The sequence below is a fragment of the Canis aureus genome, chromosome 14, assembly GCF_053574225.1.
Source record: "Canis aureus isolate CA01 chromosome 14, VMU_Caureus_v.1.0, whole genome shotgun sequence".
In the NCBI taxonomy this organism is placed as follows: domain Eukaryota; kingdom Metazoa; phylum Chordata; class Mammalia; order Carnivora; family Canidae; genus Canis; species Canis aureus.
This window is the reverse complement of record NC_135624.1, coordinates 49,833,691-49,852,188: the sequence shown is the minus strand read 5'-3', so window position 1 is coordinate 49,852,188 and position 18,498 is coordinate 49,833,691.

Genomic DNA, 18,498 nt, shown 5'->3' with positions numbered 1-18,498 from the left:
GTAGGGTAATTCACCACGTCAGTGAATCTTCTAGTAATTCTCTGGTTAATCCAATAGATTTTCTCTTGATTATAAATTATTATATATAATTATATAAAATTCATATATCCACATATACCGATACACACCCACACATACGTGTATGTATAGGGGTTTATATGTATATATGGATATATGAATTTTAAATCAATGGTCTTATTTAAATTGAAAAACTGTTCATCAGCTAGGCAATTCTCTTCTCTCCTTGAGGATACTCTAGTGATTCAGCATTATAACATGAATCCCCCAGTGGATGTCCTGCATTTATCACTTTTGGAATAACTTCTTTGGCCACCTCCTAGGAAAACAAAAAAAGGTAACTCCAGAAATCAGGGTTGAGGTTAACATCCATGCTTTACATAGAGCTCCCTGTGGAGCTATTGCCATGGCAATCAGCATGGCTCTTGGTATATAGACCCTCTAACAGAGACACAGGCCCATGGCTTCCATGTTTAATTCTAAGTAAGTTCCGTAACAGGATGAGCCTCCAGAAAACCTAAGCATGAGAGTGAGGGAATCAGAAAGAAGGCATATGGTAGCCTCTGTGTGTTGTCTGCAGTTGTCAGATTTGTGAGCCTGGGTGAAAACCCACTTTGGAAACTCCCAGAATGGACTTTGGGAGCTGAGGGGTAAAGACCCTTGTTCTAAAAACAAGCAAATGGGAACTAGGAACTCCTAATTTGGCATTAATATCGATATGACCACATGTGAGTGCACAAGTTGCTGAAACCCCAAATATTCCAGCCTCTTCTCAATTTCCTCCGAACTAGCAAGCTCCAGCTCTGACCCCGGGGCCAGCGTGCTTTTCGTCCTTATGTTTCATCATTCTACTTCCACCGTCTGGTCCACAGTCAGCTTTTTCTCTCAGCAACTAAGCTCCCTTGAGAAAAATGGTTTCCTCAACCTGGGCTCCCAGCCAGCACCTGATCAGAACTTGCCCTCCTCACAGCATTTTATCCCAAAATTTAATCAGCATCCTCTGGTAACTATCCCTGGAGGCATTTACATTTTTAATGCAGTTTTTAAAAATCAAAGTTACATTGCACATCATCTAAAAAATCAAATGCATCCATAAGGCATTCAGAAACTACAGCAGCCTCTCCCGGCCCATTTATCCCCCCTCAAAAGCTCCCACTTTCAACCCCCTCTGCCTTTCTTATGATCGTTACCTTCATTTCCTTAACATGGTCCTCCTGCAACTTCTGGGTTTTTCAGTGTTAAGCATAATCTATTGACTTCCAACTACGGAAGATGACCAGAGTTCTTCATTTGCTCATTTGCCACTCTTTCCCATCCCCCTAAACTGTGTCACACATAAACTTTTTTGTTCTCTGCCTTCCTGGTATATCATAATCTTGGGAAGATTGATAGGTAGCATTAGATGACTTTGTAAATCCTAGCTATACACAAGTCATGTAGGATTACTTTCCCACCAAACATTTTTGTGGCCCTTAAAGTTAATAATGGCTTTGTGTTTATATTTGCTTGGTTTTCTGTGCTATTGTGACCACTGTATTTCTCTACCTTCACCCTCTTGTGTAACTCGGTATATTCATATCCCTTAGATATTCTATCAATTTCATATGCTCCAAAGGGATTTCTCCCGGAGCCTGACTAGTAGGCCTCTTAATGGCTGTCATCTTGGATCTGCCTTCATTAATTTCATGCCTATTCCCTTTACCTTTCTTTCTTGTTGAGTCTCCTATTTTCTGCATTCTATGTCTGCCTCTTCCTTGGATGACTTCTTTATTTTGGTGAAATATTTCTAAGAAAGATGCAAAGGAGGCAGCACTTTTGAGATCTTGAATTCTGAAAATGTCTTGGGTTTCCTCTTTCCCTTCATTTATCTTGTATATGCAACATCAAATCCTGTGTTGGAAATAATTTACCATTAACATCTCTAAGGAATAGCTCCATTGTCTCCTGGCTTCCAGTGTTGAGAAAGCTGATGCCATTTGGTCTTGATACTTTGTACGAAGCCTGCTTTTTCTCTCTGGAGGGTTTTGGAATCCTTTGTCTCCTATCACTTAAGATTGGGTTTCCTAGAAACAGAGATTGAGGCAGGGTTTTGAGTGCATGTGATTAATTGAGGGATTAATCTCAAGAGAAGGTAAATGAGGGAAGGAGGATGTATCTGGAAGAAAGAGCTAAGGATGTGATCACAACTGTAGTTGAGCTTTGGCCTGATACTTTGAAGCTCAAGTTGTGCCACAGACTTAGTTTCCCTTTTGAGGCAAGGTTATTGACCTTTCCAAACTTCCAATCACTGGTTGCTCTCCTGTGCTGAAGTTGGGGTAGTGGGTGAAGCTCCAAGGAGATACAGCTGCCACTTGGCTGAGGGCAGTTCCCTAGAGGAGGGGGCTGTGAGCCCTGAGGAGACAGAGCTCACAGCTGTTGGATGCCCTGGCCCGGTACAAGTGTCCGAACAAGGCACCGATAATGTCTTCTAAGACATGAGTTCTGAAGGTCACAATGATTGTCTTTCACTCTAGAAACTCACTTACTTCCACTCTAAGGAATTTTCTTCAGTTATTTTGTTGATAACATCATCTTCTCTGGAACTCGTTTTTATTAAGATGGAGCTTCTGAAAAATTTTTTTTAATATCTTCTTACCTGTCTTCTCCTATTTCCCCTTCTTTTCTTCAATTTGTTCTTCATTTATCTTTCTTTCTTTTTATTATCTTATTTTTAATTTCTGAGACCTCATCTTTAAACTGTCTCTTGATTCTATCTCATATTCTTCTTGTTTTTGTTGAAATATCTTCTTTGTCCAAAGATATTAATAATAGGTGTTTCTTTTTGGTTTTATAGTGTCTGTCTCCAAGCTGTTTTCCTTTATCATTTTCCCCCTAATCTTTTATAACTGAGGTGTTTCCATAATATGTCTGCTTGACTATATGCTCATACTTAGGAGTAGGACACTTTTGTGGCTTCTTTACTATAAATTATGTCTCCGCTTCTTTCATTCAGGATTTATCTTTCTTGAATGTACTAATCAGTAACTACTCATGCATCTGCTTTTTAACTTCCGAAATTTTGTTTCTATTGTATTCTCCCTGGAATTCTTCGTCTTTTTTTTTTTTTCATTCTTTTACTGTTTTTTAAGTGGAATTTCAGGAGGGAGTAGACATTAAGACATATTTTCAATTCAACATCATTAATTGAAATCCCCAACAGGATTTATAATCTTTCTGTCAAGAGAAAGAAACTTTCCAGGGAATTTCTCTCAGCTCCTTATTATTTATCTCAATCACGATGAGCTTGCCTTCTTCATCAGGAGGGATTGTCCCCATAACACAAACCCTCTTTGTAGTATGTACTTCATGTCAGGGGCATAATAATTTATTTTTTGTTAAATATTTATATAACTTTGTACATCCAACATTATACTAGATCCTCAAAAAGTTTATCTAATTGGGGAAAAAACATATTCACAGTACAACAAAGGGTTGTTCTAGTGTGTTAAAGAAGCAATAATCCAATCAGACATTCTGCAACAAAATATTTTTGAAAGAGCATATTTAAACTCCACATTAACATTTCACTAATTCACATGCTTAATGTAAGTTCCCTCAAGCTATAAACGCTTTATGAGAGACAGTGTTTTGACCATATGCTTCTAACGTATGCTCTAATGTTGAGCTGACTAGAGCTATAGCATCAGAAACAGTTGTGAAATGCAAAGCTATTTCCCCCCTTGTATCTCCTCCTTCCCCACTCCTGAAGGTTGTGAAAAAGACCAATGCTTATAATCAAGAGAAAAAAATTCAAAAATTGGGAACCACAAAGAAATAACCTCCTAGCATACACTGTTGGTGCTCTACCCACCCTGCCTTGGCACTCACTTCTCTTCACCCAAGGATGCTTGCTGTGAGCATCTGGAACTCTATTCCTGTAGAATTTTTACCTGATTGCAGGATCAAGCTCAGCTTGTGCATAGGCCAGAAATACCAGAGTTAATACCCTTGGGAATCACCCTTGAATCAGTGACAGATTGGGGAGGGGTGTGTTACTGGTGGGCAGGCAGATTTCCCAGCTTTCTAATCTCTCTCAGTTAGTTGGGATAACTCTGAGGCATATTCTACACTACCTTCCAGAGCTCCCTAGGAGGATTAAATTCCAGTTGCCCACCCTCATAATTGGCTCAGAAATAGGCCTTTCATGGCTTCCTTCCCTGTCCTGTTCTACTTCTCCACTTTCCTACAAGTGCTTGTGCTCAAATTTTTTCCTCTGGTGAAACCCAGATAGGATATTCCCTAAAGAATAATATATCTCAGAGAGGTCATATTCTTACTCTGAACTTCACACAAGTAGAATTAACTCAAGAGATATACAAGGAGAATGCTACCCCAGGCACACAGAACATTAGAATAATTTAACAGCCAACAGCTTATGCAGTTACATGTTGGAGCTGGAAAGGATTCAGATGGTAATTTACTTCAACTTCCCACTTAGAACTGGAGCCTCTCATTCTAAAGATGCCTGGCCAGTGACTATCTTAAGTCTCTATTCGAATCCTGCAAAGCACGACAGACTATACAAAGAAACTCAACTCTTCATGTTTAAGTACCTGTCTTGGGTTGACTGTGGTAGACTCTGGGAAAGAAGGAAGGTAACAAGAGAAATCCAAAAAACATGGGTAGTTATCAGGAGAGAATAATTTAGACTATCATCTACAGAAATACCAGTAAAAACTGCCTTTGATAAAAACATGCTCAAGCCATTAAGCCCAGCATTAAATTGAGCTGTTTCTTTGGCACTGAATTTCCAAAAGATTTTCTTTTTTAGTTTCTAAGACATCCCTATTTTCCCTAAATAGAAATTTCTCTCTCTCTCTCTCTCTCTCTCCCTCTTATTCTCTGTTTGAATGAACATCTCTTGACAGCCACCCAGTGGACCCTCTTGACACTCAGTAGATGGTAAACAGTTTTCATAGCACATGTCCTCTCCTGGTCACATAACCTCATTAGAGACTCCTTATCACAGAGTCACACCCCCTGGGTAAACAAAGAAAGGCTAAGAAGTGGTGTGAATACACAGCTTAGTGCCAAAAACAGGAGCTGCTTATACAAAGTGCAGCAGCAAACCCAGCCTTCCACAGAGGATGCTAGAACACTGGGCTGTTTGCCACTCTTCTCCTCTCCCCTCCCCCAACATGGGACCGCTCTCAAAACCAGGGGGTATTGATATGCAAGTTACTAGACAGAAAGAAAAGAAATCAACCAATCTAGGAAGTCCTGGAGGCCAATCACAAGACTTTAGAAGCTGAGAGCACACTACAGTGGCAGTGTGAGTGCGAATGTGACGTGGCATGTTGGGAAGAGCATGGATTTTGGGGTTTGTTCAGATTTGGACTTCAATCCCAAATTATGTGAGCCTAAGGCACTTACCCAGTCCTTCTTAATCTCAGTTGCTTCAGTAAAATGGCAATAATATGGACATTTAAAAGATTCTTTTTGAAAGCAAACATTTAAGTATGTTTAGTAAGACATCAGGTTATAAGACAGTGTACCAATGTTAGTTATTATTGCCTTTACTTGGGCCTAGACTGCATTACATGACAACAAAACAATATCCTACTGCTATTCGAACCACCTGGTCTGAATTGGGTAGCCTTAGTCAATCCAAAACAATGAACAGTTGTTTGTTTGTTTTCTTGTTTTTGTTTTTTAAGTAGGCTCCATGCCCATTGTGGAGCCCATCATGGGGCTTGAACTTATGACCCTGAGATCAAGACCTGAGCAGAGATCAAGAGTCGGATGCTTAACCGACTGAGCCACCCAGGTGCCCCAACCATGATCAGTTTTAACGAAAAATATTAATAATTATTACTGTTAAGACTATGACTCATGGACATTTACTGCATGTCAGATACGGTTGAGCCCCTTTCCTTATGATCTCATGGAATTTTTAAAATGGATGCATCAAAACGAGATGTTATTCCTGTTTTACAGGTGAGGAAACTGAGGCTCGGAGAACTTAAATTGCTTGTGTGAAATCACGATAAGCAGGTGGGAGAGCCAAGACTAACAGTTCTATCTGTTCTAAAACCGGTGCTCCAAACTGACAATCAAGACTTGGTAAACCATAGTGATGGGAATCGGTGGGGTGGGGGCCAGAGCACCCCCAAAGAGGAGGAAAGTGGAGTGAGTAGAGAAAGGTATCCACCAGGGGCAGCCTGGGAGGCCAGAATTTGTACTCTAATGGGGCTAAATGAAAAAATTGGCCAAGGAATTAGGTGGGAGCATAATGGGTCCTGTCATCAGGGTGTTCTGTGGAGGGGAAGGACACCATAAAATGTCTAGCGCAAGGAACAGAAGACTCAACTCAAAGTGGCCTGGACAGGATGGGCTTTACTGTCTCACTGAATACCCGGTCCAGAGAGAAAGCTTCCAATGCGAATTCAGGCAATTGATGATGTTATTCAGCTCTGCCATTAGGAGAATGTCATAGCCCCCCTCCCTCACCCCTGCCAGTTGTGTGCTGGTTGCAGTAGGTCCTGATAGGTCTACAGAAACTCTGTACCCGGCAAGAAAGAGGGGTGTTTCCTTCTCTGTGTCTATCTCTTCTTATTATGAAGAAAAAGCTTTCCAGAAGCCATGAAAAGAGGGCTTCTCAGGTTCCATTTGTCAGACTTGGGTGATGTGATCAGGCCCAAACCAGCCCATGGAAAGAGTACGAATATACTATGGTTTGCTTAAACTAACCAATATTCACCTCTGGGACCAGGACGGGGATGAGGGGTTCCTTTCCCTGACCACATGGGGGCGAGGGCACCTAGACAAAATCAAGCCTCTACCAGCAAGGAATTATGTGTGTGTGTGTGTGTGTGTGCGCGCGCACACGTGTGCAATTGCATGCATGTGCAAGTGTGAGTTCACGACTGTGTCTGCCATAAGCAGGCAGCTTGCAGCGTCTCTCCTGAAAGCAATCAGAAGGGAGATAACTTTCCTGGAATTATACCATTAAAAGTTCGTTTGCAGCCAAACCTCCAAGCCAGAGATCTCTCTTCTCTCCTGGAGCATTTTTATTTTATTATTTGTTGATCCCTTCTACCTGGAACATGCCCCCTTCCTACCTGGTCTAAATCAAACCTGGCTTAGTTGCCATCGCCTCCAAGACCCCTGAAACCTCTCTCACCAGTTCCTATGGCTGATCCTAAAGCCCTCATCCTCTGGCTCTTTTTTTTTTTTTTTTTTTTTTTTAATTTTTTTGATCACAGAACTCTCACACCAATATTTTTTAGAAGAAATGTCTATTGACACCATAGAATTCAGTTTAGGAAATACTAATGTCAACAATTACTCAGCAATGAAATATTATTTAAAGGAAAAACAGGGGATCCCTGGGTGGCGCAGTGGTTTGGCGCCTGCCTTTGGCCCAGGGCGCGATCCTGGAGACCCGGGATCAAATCCCACATCAGGCTCCCGGTGCATGGAGCCTGCTTCTCCCTCTGCCTGTGTCTCTGCCTCTCTCTCTCTCTCTCTGTGACTATCATAAATAAATAAAATTTAAAAAAAAAATAAAGGAAAAACAAAACAACAAAGACTGTTGTGGGGAAAAAGCATTCCTTCCTAAATAAGTCCGCATTTTCTATTCCTACCAGAAAAGCTCCTTTCTGTCCTCCCTTGGACACCAGAGAAACAACACCCTCCTTGCTGCCTCTCCAGGGTGCATCCCCTGTGACCATCCCCAGCGACTTTGCTTCCTTGGTAGGCATTAAACATGATGGAGCCCATCTTTTCTCATCAGAATGGTGCTGAGGGTGGGAGGACTGGCCTAATATTAAACAGAGCTACATCTCGTTCTGAAGTGAGCAGTGGCAAGGAGCCCAGCATTGAAGACATAAATAAGCTGCAGGTTTTCAGAAACTTGCCAGCAACCCTCTGAAACAGGAAGAGGATACTTAGAGCTGTCCTGCTAATTCTCAACCGTGAGCCTTATGCTCAGGTCTGAGGCTCCCTGGCTGCTGAAACCACCAGCCTTGGAGCTGACTCCAAGGGCACCAGGCTGAGAAGCTGCCTGAGATACCCAGGCATGCTGATGGGGGAAATCTCAAGATAACCTCTCCATTTGCAGGAACAGAAGGGGGTTATAAATGTCATTCCTTTGCTGGGAGATGTGGTATCTGACTCCATTAGACTTGCAGGAGGGCTCAAAACAAACAAACAGAAAATGAAAGGGCTTAGGATAATGGACTAGGATCAGTGCTGCCACTTTAGTTGGGACCCATGCACCCTGCATTCCTGGATCCAAGTGTGGCTGGGATTTAGAACTATGCTGCTCCAATGTGGAAGGTGCTGGAACAAGTATGTGCATTACTGCTTGGGATTCTCAAATCTGAGAGCCTTTAGTTTAGTTTTTTTTTTTTTTAAGATTTTATTTATTTATTTATGAGAAAGAGAGAGAGAGAGAGAGAGGCAGAGACACAGGCAGAGGGAGAAGTAGGCCCCTTGCAAGGAGCCTGACGTGGGACTTGATCCCGGGACTTCAGGATCATGCCCTGGGAGGAAGGTGGTGCTAAACCACTAAGCCACCTGGGCTGCCCTGAGAGCCTTTAGTTATATGTGAAAAGCTATTACAAAGAATACAACCAGTAGCATTAAAACAGATTCCTCACCTGAAAATGGATGATAGTCTAGGCCTGGCCAATAGCCTGTTTAGTCCATCAGTATTTGATCCCATAACGTTCCCATCCAATGGAAGCCTGGAGATCATTCCTTGGAGTTCATGGTGATGAGAATCAAGCCTGGCAGGTAGAACAGTGGATTTTAACATTCAACAGGGAGATGTTTATCAAACATCGTGTGATCAAAGATGCAAAAGATGTGTCTTCTTCAAAACTTATTTTGAAGAAAACTAGATCCTTCAAAACCTTAACATCACCACCTCATGTATCGAGTCAAATTCAGGTAATAGAATAAAGCACATGAGTAGCCACAGGCACTATCTGAGCAGCTCATGTGTCCAGGGTCAACATCCCACCTGTGGATGGGCAGTGGGGTGGAGTGGCCTATGGAGACTTCACAGAGAAGGTGGGACTTGAGCTGAGGCTACAGGATGAAGGATCTGGCTAGATGAAGGGGGAAGTGAAGGGGGAGCATTAAGACAACGGCAAGGAACAGTCCTATGTGAACCAGTGTGGTTTCATATTGGAGTTTTCATTTACCCCCAAGCCCATCCATCTCTAATCATCCGCCTGAAAGTCATTCTTACTGTGATTTTCTTTTTTGTTGCTGCTCTAAAAGTTAATTATTTTTATTTTTAAGACAGTTTTATTGAGATACAATTGAAATGCAGTAAATCGTATGTTGAAAGTATATAATTTGATGTTTTGACATACAACTACAACTCCACAGTCAGCATAGTGAACATATTCATCACCTCGAGAAAAGTAGTAATCTTTTCAAATAGGAAGCCAGAAATGTGGTTTCAAGACCCTCAATCTACTCAGATTCTAAAGCCAATTCTCCTTCTCTTCCATGAGAGCGCCTTCCTCTCCACCACAGAACATAGATTTCATGTTTTAATAAGAATCAAAGGAGCCACTCTGCTCTGAGGACATTTGGCAACCTGGGGTTGTGCTTATTTATTTTTTATTCTCAAGGACAATCCCAATGAGGTAGGTATTAACTCTATTCTCATTTTGGAGACTGAGGCAGCAAACCTTAGGAGATCAGTCACTTGCCCAGGGCTGACAAGCGGCAGGTGGCAGGGCCACTATGGGATCTCAAGGCAGTCTACTTTTTTTTTAAGATTTTATTTATTTATTCATAAGAGACACACAGAGAGAGGCAGAGACACAGGGAGAGGGAGAAGCAGGCTCCCCAAGGCAGTCTACCTTTCAGGTATATACTCATATATATGTACTCTGGGACCTTTATAAACCGTTTCTGGGGGTATAAGATCCTTCCATCTTGCACACAGGAAGGTGGATATTGAGAATTGAGTCTATAATTATAATCAATGAGTTCTAACCATGGGTAATACAGTGAACTCGGTTTGGCTGATTCAACTTTCAAAAGTTAGTAACCAGTTACACTCCCTGCAAGAGTGCACAGGGCTTCCTTTCCTCCACATCTTCACCAACACTTGTTGCCGTTTGTCTTTCTGGTAACAGCCGTCCTGGGAGACGAGAGATGATACCTCACTGTGGCTTTGATTTGCATTTCCCTGATGATTAATCTGTACGCTCACATTCATTTCAGCCTTATTCACAATGGCCAAGATGTGGAAATATGGAAACAACCTAAATGTCTTTCAATGGATGAATAAATACATAAAATGTGAAGTGTGTGTGTGTTTATGTCTGTGTGTATACACATAAATACACAATGAAAAAATTTTCAGCTTTAAAAAAGAAGGAAGTCCTTCCATTTGTGACAACATGGATGAACCTGGAGGGCATTATGCTAAGTGAGATAAATAAACCAGACCCAGAAAGACAAATACTGTATGATCTCACTTACATGTGGAATCTAAAAGGCAAATTCATAGAAGCAGAGAGGACAGTGGTGGTTACTAGGGACTGGGTATTGTCTATGGTACCTCCATAAAGCTGGGACAAGAAAGTTAGATTGTGACTTCTTCCCTTCTGCTTAGTATAAAAGAGCTTTGGTGGTCCTGAGTGGGAGCATTGCAATCCCTGCGATCCCACTTTCCTAAAACTGAGGCGGGATCTTTCATAACCAAGAGAAGACGCCCATCTCAGAAACAAGAGAAAAGATGGGCATCTTGCTCTCACAGTCTCTGCTCCTGGCCTCTACCACACCCGGGAAGGAGGGCTCAGCTCTGATCGCTGCTGTATAAATGTCCTGTCAAGCTGTTTATACTCTCAGTGCATTTTCTTGGCTTCTCCAGCTCTGTTAATTGCCCTCAGTTCAGGAACCTTTGAAGGGATGAAAGCCAGATTGCAGAAACACACCAGTGTTTATCGTGAGTGACTTTCCAGGGGTTCCCTATAACAGAAAGGGGCAGGTCCTTTTCTTCAGGAGCCAAAGCTTCACTGCTTCAAGGCCAGGCCTGACTCTTGCTCCTCTACCAGCTCTCTTTGAACTGGGGGGCCTCTAATCTGTAGGAGATGGTTGACTCCTTCTCATAGGTTCTAGCCCCAAAACTTGCATGAAGTTGCAGCTCATGATGTGAAATGCCTGTGCTGGGCGAATGGTTTTTTGATCATGTGTGTCTGCATCACAATATCGCATCCTCAAGCCCTTCCAGACAATGCCTCCTGCATCCTCTGAATATAAGCTCACCCTACTCCTCCTTCCCAGCAATGCTCACTCCTGCGCTCTGCTATTCCTTTGTTAACAAGGAATGCAAAGGTCTGCAAATCTAAGTACCCAAGGAGGATGTTTAAGAGTTTGTATTTGCAAGGCACTATGTCAGAAGCACTCTCTGTCAAGGAAAATACCATATGTGCAGGAATAACTCGCATATAAGAGAAAATGTGAAGAGTCTTAAAGAGAGACTTAACATAATACGGGTGCTCGAAGGAGAACGAGAAGGTCCCCCATTATGGAGCAGCAGTGGAGATGTGTGAACTGAACGTGTCTCAATTATTATTTCGCCCTCACAGTAACCCCGTTAGGTAAGGAAACCAAAGCTTAGAGAGATGCAATAACTTAATCAGGCTTCCACAGTACGCAAGCAATAGAGCAGGGAGATGGACTCTGGCAGCCTGGCTCTTGACCACAATGCCACCCTGCAGAAGTGGCACTGAAGCTGGTCCCCTTGGAAGATGAATGGGATCATAACTAACAGAAGCAGGAAAGAGCGTCCCAGTTTGGAGAACAGGGGGAAAGGAGTAAAAGAAATTTAGTAAGAAAATCATTGAAAGCATCCCTAGGGAAATCCATCCATCCATCCATTCATCCATCCATCCATTCATTCAATAAATATTTGTTGAACATCTGCATACCAGGCAACATGCAGGCTCATAGGATTCATCAGGGTACAAACAAAGATCCCTGCTTTCATGGAGCTTATATTCTAGCACGGGGAGACAGCTGATAAAAGTATGTTAGGTTACAGCAATAGAGAGATACAGCCTGGTAAGGAAGGATTGCAAGTGCGGGGTGGGACGGAGTCAGGTAGCAGTTAAAATGAGGTACAGAGGGGTAGGCTCCAACTCTCCCTTCTCCTTTCGTCCGTCTGTTTACCCATCTATCACACCAGACTCAGAAACCATGAAATTCTTGAGGTAGTGTCTTAAGACAAATTCTTCCTGCTGCATTGACAATCTCAAGCTGCTGGAACAATCTTTGAACCAGCCTGGCAAGTGCTGCAAGCTCAGAAGGTTGTGATCTGGGCACAGGGCTGAGCTCGGTTGCTGATGTTTCCTGCTCTCCAGGCCAAGCCGGGCTTGCTGTCTTCCTGTTTACCACATCCCACTTTGCTTCCTTCCACACAAGAGGGTCAACTACTAGGACAAGGTTGGGTACAAGCCCTCCATGGGCTGTGCAGCCAATAGCTTCGCTGCAAAATGACCCTCCAGCTCAGAGGAGGCATCATAGGAATGCAGAGTGTGACTCAGGAAAGGGAGTGTGGAATTCCACTGAAGAAATACAACCCATCCCCAGCACCCTGGCCTGGATTCTGCAGTAAACAATCCAGGCAGAGAGTAGCACATTGAGGGATGTGTGGAGAGAGATGCCATCTCAGAGCAGAGACACCGCCTTCGGAGTGCCATTAGGGACCTCGAGATGAACCAATACATCTTCTAACTCAGTAACAAGTATACAAAGGAGCTTGTTTTGGGGCTAGACAAGCCTCATGTGAGTGCACAGAGGGTTAAGGTGAGAAAGGATGACTTCTTTAATCCTCTGTCGCCTGGAGAGGGTGCCACCACAGTGGCGGAGCACCCCGCAAGCTAAAACATCTTCTCCTGACCTCGGACTAAGTAACAAGTCAAATCACAGACATACATCAATACAGTGTCCTCCCTTGCACGGTTCTTTCCTGGTGGGCCCTGTTGACCCCATCCCAGTGATTGTCAGCAAGATTTCATTCGTTTTTCAGGGGACGAGGTTTAGGAGAGTGTACAAGGATGTCACGAGCTGGTTGAGACAATGTTAAGGTATTGAAAACGCACAAAAAGCTACGGACCTTTCCTCGTCAGATATTGTTTAATTTCAAAGACCTGAAGACCATTCTAACTGGTTTAAATGAAAAAAGAAATAAAGGTGGAGAGGAAGGTGAGGACATCTTGCTGGAACGCTATAGAAGCATCTCATGCACCCGGGGGGGGAAGGAGAAGAGCCAGCTTCAGCAAGGCCTGGAACAGGAAGCCATGAGCTGAGCCCACTCTGAAGACCTCTCTCTGCATACCAGCATCTCCCTTCTTTCTCTGCACACTGGCTTTCTTGCCTTCCCAGGTACCTGCACATGTATCCTAGCTTCGCATGGCATCCAGTTCTTGAGAGGCACTGACCAGGGTTCCCAGATCCCAACTCCAAATGTCTATGGGACAGACTTGGCCCTCCTTAGGTCAATTGCTTACTCTTTCTTTATTTAGATGGAGCCCGGGAGGACCTGGGTTATTTAGTACAAAAATGGCACAGAAGTTCCCAGAAAGGAGAGGGGGGTCAGAGGTGGAGGAAGGAAGATTTCCTGAGAAAGGAGTTTAGGTGAGCAGTTATTTCAGAAAATGTGTACTGCAGGAGCCTCAGTAATTGGAGAAATGTTTCACAGGGTGAAACAAATTAGACACTATTGATTAAAACACAAATGTGGCTACTCTAACGCAGACCTGCTTTAGAGAAGATGGGTATTTATTTCACTTTCTCATAGTGGTTGTAGCACAAATAGCCCAACATGAGAGGGTAACCCCATGGTGTCAGGATCCTTGGAAGGCAGCCTCTAGAATGGTTTCCAGAGGCTGGAAACCTGGTTTTTATGCCCTTGTGTAATCACATTCCCGTGAGTGTGGGCTGAACCCAGTGACTCCTTTCTAAGAAACAATACATGGCAGGAGGAGTGGGATGTGTTTTGATACTAGGATACAAAAGAACTGCTTTCCATTTTGCTGGCTCTCACTCTCTTGCTTAGTCTGGGAGAAGCCAACTTCCATGTTGTGAGCTGCCCTGTGGAGAGGCCCATACTAAGTGATGTCTTAGGTCAACATCCAGCTGGGACCTGATGGCTGCCAATAAGCAGCTTGGGTGTGGGTCCCACCGCAGAGGATGCAGCAAAGCCATGCCCAGACTCCTGACCCAGAGATCATAAATGTTCGTTGTTTAAGCCACTATATTTGGGGATAAATTATTAGAGAGAAGCAGCCAATACAAAGGACTGGGCTCCTTCCATCTTGTTTCTCTGCCATTTTGGGGTGTCACCCTCATTTACTTGGTTCAAGGTGACTCACCAGCATGCTCACAAGCCATCTGGCAGGAAGGGGAGAAGGGAATGAGAGGGCATGTGTCTTATTTTTCAGGGCATAATTCAGAGGCTACACTTTGCTTCCACTCCCATCTCATTGGCCACAACTTGGATGCATGGCTTAGCGACCAAGGAGGATGGATGGGGCAATCTTACGCTCAAGTGAAAATCAGGGATTCTATTACAATGGAACAACAGGAGAATGGACTGGGGAATAATTAGCAATCTCTGCCACAGACACCAATACCACAAATATTTGTTGGCTTTGTGTGTATGATAAGGTTATAGCCACATCTCTATGGCCCATAGAGACTGAGATACATAGAACATCATGATGAACTCAGAAAGGTGAGAGATGGGAGGAAACTCCAGAGACTTGGCACAGAGTCTGCATAGCAGGTGACAGGTGCAGGTGACAGTTTGCTGAGGGGATTTATGAAGCAGAAACCCAGGACCTGACTGTTATTTCTTCAGGGTCTCACAACAATTTAGCAGCAGATCCATTATCAACCACAGGGCTTCTGCTTCCCAGCCCAGAATTACCTCTACTTTTTTTTTTAAATGTACTTATTTATTTGAGAGAGAGAGAGAGAGTAAGCATGTAGAGGGAGAGGGAGAGGAGACTCTCCACTATGCAGGGAACCCAATGCGGGGCTCGATCCCAGGACTGAGGGATCATGAACTGAACCAAAGGCAGCTGCCTCACTGACTGAGCCACCCAGATGCCCCAGCTCCCTCTACTTCCACATGGCAACCTTAAAGTACTTATTTTGGGGAGGATTAAACATTTTGCACGAAAATGAGGAGAGAATGGAATGGCACACAGCAAAAGGCTCAAGACAATCACTTGCAGACCTGGCATTCCCCCCCCTGCCCAACCCACCCACCAAACCAAAATGATTTGATTCCTAGCACTTAATGAATATAATGCCAGCTCTTTCCATCTCCATGAGCTCATCCAGGGCCATATCATCCGTGGGTGTTCAAAACATGTTCCTTCCATTGAAGCCAGGTGAGGAGAGAAAGAGTTCGTCTCTGTTATCATTCCCCACAAAGAAGTGACTAGGTAAGGGCTGGTCTTGTGACTTTAGTTTAAAAATGGTGGGATTTTCCTTTTTCCTTTTTTGGGGGGGGGATTTTCCTTTTAAAAGCATCGTGCTAATGAAATCCTTTCCCTTGGAAGATCATCTCCACAGTAAAATCGAATACTGCCCACAGAAAGCATCCAATAAATGTGTGTTAAATGACATTACAGGCTCAGTTTCTTTCCAGTGATTACTGATGCATAGAGAGAGAGGAGATTTCTATCACCCCCTGCCACTCCCTGTGTACGTTCCTTCATTTTTCGTTTAGCAACAGAACCCCTGGGTTTTGCTGGGCACCTTGGTGCCCAACAACAGACTTTATCACCCAGCGTCACTTGTGCCTTTGTGACCACATTTGGGTCAATGGCATGTGGAAGGAAGGGAGGCATGCAACGTTTGAGCCGTGCTTACCGTGGGGAATGGTGACAGTGGCGTTTGCAGCATCATGATTTGATCTGGAAATGGAAGCCACATACTGAGGAGGGTAGAGGCGCCAAGTGCATGCGTGAGCTCATGGATCAGAACCATCTGCACCAGAGACCACCTGCTTTACTTGGGACTTTTACATTAGAGAGAAAGAAACTTCCATTTTATTTAAGACTTTTTACTTGGGGTCTCTTAGTTTGTACCTTAAATAATCTGTAAGGTTATGTATCATTACTATTACACTAGTTTGAGATATTGTTTCACCAATAGCTTTTCCCTTTCTTCTAAGACAGCGTGTACGCTGTAAAAATGTTTAACCTAAAATGCATAAAGTATTTGAAGAGTTGGTTGCCAACATTTCTCCAACGTGGTCCCCAAATAGAGTGAAGGAGAGTCCACCACCCAGTAGAGATCTGCTCTCCTACTTCTTCTCCATAAGTAATGACATTGATTTTCCTCCACTACCGATATCTTTCCACTTGGTCACACAGAGATTCTACTAGGAAATTAGGTTTCTATGACTACACAAAATATGCTGTGAAGGATAGGTCTTTTAAAAAAAGCAGTCAATGTGGTTATATTTTAGGAGGTTAGAGTATAAGAAATTCCACTTAGGTGGTGGAAACACTTACTATTTGAAAAGAACACGTGTATATCGCTAAGGACTTTGTGAGCGCCCACAAAATGTCCACTAAAAGTAATGAAATCACATAAAAAGTGGACACTTGGCCCTGCACTGACTACCCTGAGTTTTCAGCCTGGCATCTATTCCCAAATACCACGCTCTCTCCACCATTTTCTATATATTTGTCATGTGTTGACTTTCAAAACTATTTTTTTAAAAAAATTAAGTAGGTTTGACACCCAACGTTACATTAGCTTCGGGTGTACAACTTGGTGATTCCACATCTCAGACACTTTCCTGTGCCCGCTACAGGCGTGGCTACCATCTATCACCATTACAATAGCACTGTGTTGACTTTTGAATGACAAACTCTTGACATATGGTCTTGTTTTCTGAGGATCCACGAAGTATCCTTGGCATTTGCTTCATCCTTTGTAGACCTGACTCGCCCCTACAACTACTACAATGCACCACCTTGGAATCGTGGAGCACCACTCTGCCTTTTGCTTATTTTTTTAAAAAGATTTTATTTATTTATTCATGAGAGACGCAGAGAGTAGAGAGACACAGGCAGAGGGAGAAGCAGGCTCCATGCAGGGAGCCTGATGTAGGATTCGATCCCAGGTCTCCAGGATCATGCCCCGGGCTGAAGGTGGCGCTAAACTGCTGAGCCACCTGGGCTGCCCTGCCTTTTGCTTATGAACACATATACAAAGAGTGGTGTGTGTGTGTGTGTGTGTGTGTGTGTGTGTGTGTGTGTATAGCTGAAGGAAATGAACATCAAAAATTCTAACTATATCAATCTTTTCTTACCATTTTCTATCAGATACTCTGAGGCTTGGATTGTTCTTCTCTACCCTTTGGGTGAAGTCTCAAGTGGATCCAACAGCCATTTTGGTTCATTTCAGATCGTGAAGTCCAGTCCCGCCCAGCATTAAAACTCTGAACTCTTACACAGTGAGAACTTTTTCTCCTCCCCCAACTCCAACCTGCCTTGGGCCAGGGGCCTGCAGTGGAAAGGACATGGTCCTCCTCTTCTTCTAGCTCTTGTTTTGTGCTGAGGGTCAAGATGGGGCAGGTGTGTGGGGCAGGAGGTTGGGTGAGTTAGGGGATGATGGCAAAGTCGTCACTGTGGGTTAGCATTTAAGCCCTCTGTGGGCTCCATGCCTCAAAGTCTGCTCTTCCTCTGGGTTCCCTGGGGCCCTCAGCACTGAGGATCTCATATCTAAGGAACTTTTAAGGTGATAGCTCCTTTGGCTGCAACTGCCCCCTGCCCTGGCCTCTGGCTTCTGGTTGCTTCTCTGTTGGGGTCATGCCATGACTCCAGGAGGTCTTCTTGGGCAAGATCCCTTCAAAGACGACCTACCACCAGCTCATTTCTTCAGGAAGGAGGTCCACATTTGCCTTGGGAAGCATGCATGCATCCTTGCGCTGCCCATCCCAAACTCAGCAAACTCCAACCTTTCTCAGACAAGCTGCTACTCCACTCCGCACTCACTCGCACACATCTTAGGTGGGAATATCAGCCTCCCCAAATTCCAGGGGAGCCAGACCATTTTCTTTAGTGGGTTGCTGTAAGTACCCCCCAGTAGAGTCCTCATCCACCTTTTCTCTTCATGTTGAGTAAGAGAAGAATCTGGCTTAGATCTGCTATACACCAAGTCCAGCTGAGGGTTGGGCCTGTGGTTCATTTCTGACCTGGCCCAGCCATGTCTGCAAGAGCCATTTCCCTAAAGCCCTACTTTCCGGCTCTGGGCTGTCAGATGGGCAGTTGGCAGCAGCCTTGGGCTCCACTGCATGGGGCCAGGGGCAGGGGCTGGATGTGTGTAAGAAGAGGTCTCCCAGGTGCCTCCTGGACTAGGCCAGGATGTGAGCACAACCACCAGCAGACAAGCAGTATGCCAGGCCCCGGGAGTTCCGCATAGCAGAGCCAGGCTCACAAA